The sequence below is a fragment of the Macrosteles quadrilineatus genome, unplaced genomic scaffold (genome assembly GCF_028750875.1).
Source record: "Macrosteles quadrilineatus isolate MER2022 unplaced genomic scaffold, UCM_ALF_1.0 Scaffold_2__2_contigs__length_208266976, whole genome shotgun sequence".
Taxonomy (NCBI): Eukaryota; Metazoa; Arthropoda; class Insecta; order Hemiptera; family Cicadellidae; genus Macrosteles; species Macrosteles quadrilineatus.
The window spans coordinates 148,488,811-148,492,897 of NW_026542595.1; positions in this window are offsets into that span (position 1 = coordinate 148,488,811).

A 4,087-nucleotide genomic window follows, 5' to 3' on the forward strand; every position below is an offset into this window, starting at 1 on the left:
GGTTCAATCACTCAATAACAATGCATTGGGCACATCGGGATTAGGCTGAAATTTGGCATGATGATAACACTTTCCTGATTAAAATATAGGCTTGTTATTACCTCAACACTTTTTTCTTTCTTTTTGCCTTTTTGAATATCTCTCGTATGTTTAGAACAATAGCACAGTATGCCTCATTATTAAAAAATCAGGAACGAACCACGAATTATTACTGGGAAAGGTGAACGAAATGCATATTGTAAAATGTAGACGTGGACACCTGGAGAAAAGTATTTGGCCGATTGTTTAATATAAACAAACCCATAACAGTCAGTACTGGGAACTTTAAAGGAAATATTAGGGAACAGAATACAGGGGTGTCCCGTTAATCCCCTCGCACGTTTCTACGAATGGACTTAATCTGGCATTTCTTAGATTTTTCTTTCACATCAACAGGCCATTCCAGTTATTGAGGTGTCGGGTCACTCAGGTCAGTTCACTTTCCCGTAGTTGCGAGATCGCGATTGTCCTTTAATTTCCAACCTAAATACTGTTTTCATTTCACGTAGTAATCACAAAAGAGAACCAAACTAATATTCTGCTGTTGATAAAACTATTCCATTTCTTGTATTAATTTATTTTATTTAGTCGTCGGATTATACTTTTTGAAAGATTTTTAGACAAAACAATCCAAATCACTGTTTTGAATGATATTGGACACGTTTCTTTAAAATTGTACTAAAACGTCACTTACCAAATACCATAATGTGACGAGATAATACCAGATAATACGTTATCTGAAAACAATTGGCGACCTGTTTAGTGTAATCATCTTCCTACCAACTGTCAATTATATCTTTACGTTATAATTTATTTACAATTAGTGAATAAACGGAACTATAGGTCGGCCGCTTAGAAAACGACCTCCTCCAGCATTGGTTTAGCATGAGCGCGCAGGTCGTTTTCTAAGCGGCCGAACTATAGCTGCTGTGCCCGTGATTCGCAACGGGAAGATGTACCAATTAAGTCCATACTGCCTAATCCAAACACTTGTTAAGTAGATTGAATTTTTAAACAAATAGCAATCAAATTTTTACAAAAATGTATGCCCTACATTGTAATTACCCTACTGTTAAAATTAAAATATATCAATAACATAATTTTTATAACTTATGGTTATAGAATTTTTCTTCATTTCAATAATCAATTGCATAAATCAACCTACCACATAGTTGTGTAAATTACATAATGTTTACAATTAACATATGTTCTTCTTCTCATTTTTAACTTCTGGCAAAAGCTGGAGTTACATAACAATGTCTGTTTCTCATTAATCTTATGGAGAAATATGAACCTGTAAAGGGCCCCAGGGCCTCACCCTAATTATTTACCTAAAAAGAAAGTTTCCTGCACAACTTCACGTTACGCTCTTTCCAAATGACACCAAAAACATGCCAATCGGTGTAGTAGTTTCGGAGGAGTAAATGTCACAGAAAAACCTGCTTGCGTATTAAATAAGTTAAAAATCCCTCACCTCAGAATTTTGAAAGCCCGTGGAGCAGATACTAGTTCAATATCGAAGGTGGGGAGGTAGTTCTAATCCTCGGAGCGGTAGCTTGATTGTTGTCCAATTTGAGTTCCATCGGTTCAGTAGCTTATATTTTATCTCACACAAACACCACCTCTTCTTTATAATAGTATAGATAGATTTAGTAGATGATAGATGGATAGATAGATGTCATTATTATGTGATTATTGTTATTGTTTATATTTGATTTGTTTACAAGCTGTACTGCTGTACACAGATTTAGTTTAGTTAGTAAAGATACTTTTAAATATGAATCAATTATTTCATACAATTTTCAACAGTACATTAGTGGAATGCCCCGAACCCATTGTGCCAAGAGTAAAAGTACGGTATTAATGCTACTTTGATATTATCCGGAGGCCACCCTTATACAGCGTGCTGCGGCGGTTATCTTAGGTTGGGTTATCATAAAAATATGTTTGTAGGACTTTCTTAGTTTCGTTATGGATGGAATGATACCAAATGAGTCATACCATCGCCAAATCCCCTCCAAGTAGGCCAAGGTCAGGTCGTTGACCAATGGCCGGAGCGCACGCATCACCTGTCCCCGCCTGTATCTCAGGTATCGTCACTCATGTTGTATTGTTAGATTCATAATGAAACGAGGAAACCCAACCTAACATAACCGCTACAGCGCGCAGTATTTACTCAGTATCTACTCGGCGGAGTTCGTGTGTCAGCTAGGGGGGGTGACGCATTCAACTCAATCTTGTCTTCTGGGAGGCAGAACTCAAAAACCACTAATTGCAATTGCAATCATTCCATATTTGGACAGTAAGTATGTTCTTTCTAATCATGTGTTTTTTTTTGTCTTTTTTTTGGTAAAAAAATCCCTTTAGAAAACAAGTGGCCTCCGAATAATACCAAAGTAACGGTACGGTATTCTGAAGCATGAAATGGAATTTCAAGCAGAGCATGATAAATTCAATAGAAATCTTGGTTTAAGATATCTCCTAATGAGATTTTTGGAATATATCTATCTGGTATGAACTTCTCTGGGCAATACCCTTGACTCAAGAGGTCAAAGTACGTTACCGGTTGGGTCGAGTCTAGTTCTGTATCCTTTCTCAAATTCTTCTAAATAGAAAAACAGGTGCGCGCTAGTCCACACAAAGTACATTTTAGTTTGTTGTACTCTGTATCAACGATGTATTGTTTTATGTTTTTGGTTGAATGTATTATTATTTTCACCACAATACGGTTTTAAGAGAAATTATAACCGAACAATACATTTTCATAATTTTTGTTTAGGCCATACACACGTGAATTACAATTAATTGATGAAGTTGTTAGGTAACTTATTTTGTAATTCATTGTCATAATGCTGAAAAAGAAAATAAGTATGGGTATTATACCAGGTATACACCTACAAAAAATCATAAGAAACTAATAACTTATTTTTCAAAAATATTAAAGTTTCCTGTTTTTGTCTTCAATAAAAATATGCGAAAACATAACAAATATTGTTATTTTAATTCTAGAATGACCCTAAGTCGTTAATTTGTAGTTAGTTTATCTTACAACAGTTTTTTTAAACAATAACCGTTGATTAAAAGGAAAAATTGTCTTGCGTGGATGAGCGTGTACTTTATTTCTATGGCAGATCTTTTTAGGAAAACGAGTCGAAAATTAATGAATTCACAATAACTAATGTCTAGTTAACTTAAAAGTAAACTAGATAACACAAGTCCAGGTAAACTGCAAAAAGAGATGCATTTTATAATACACAGACAACAGCGGCTTTTGCCAACAAAGATGGCGGGTAGTCGTGTACGCCCCATGTTAACTCTCGTCAACCCTCCACCTCGCATGTAAGCGACAACGTGCCACCACGTCAACCCGCCATCACTATTTTATGAGGTGGCGGGTTGTCGTGTACGCTCAATGTTCGGTGTCGTCAACCTGCCACCTCGCACGTAGACGTCAACCAGCCACCACGTCAAACCACCACCACACTAAAGAGGTGGCTGGTTGACGTGTATGAACATGTCTAAGCACCACCAGGACAACGTGCCACCACGACAACCCGCCACCACACATTTTTCCGAGGTGGCGGGTTGTCGTGCACGCTAGAGTCAACGTGCCACCCCGAAAACGAGCCACCACGTCAACCCGCCACCTCAAACTTCTTCTTCTTTTTGATGGCGGGTTGACTTGGTGGCGGGTTGACGTGGTGGCGCCTTGGCGCGTTCCCGCAGTGAGTATTTTTGTCATACTTGAATACTTTTAATACTTTAATAATTTTCTTTGAAATGGCGACCATACAAAGTAGGTATTTTAAGCCAAGTATAATAATAGTTATAGCAATAATATGGCTTCTTATGACACCAGACTCACGCAAACATGGCGGCTGGCGACACGCATCTTTGACATTCAGTGCTACCTCCAGTTAGAATTATAGCTCAGTGGCTACATGGTAGTTCAACCAAGTCGGCTTTTTAAGTGAACAAGAAGAAGAAAAGAAATGAAGAAAGTAAACGAAGAAAAGAAGAAAAAGTACTACTGAATTGAATTGACTAA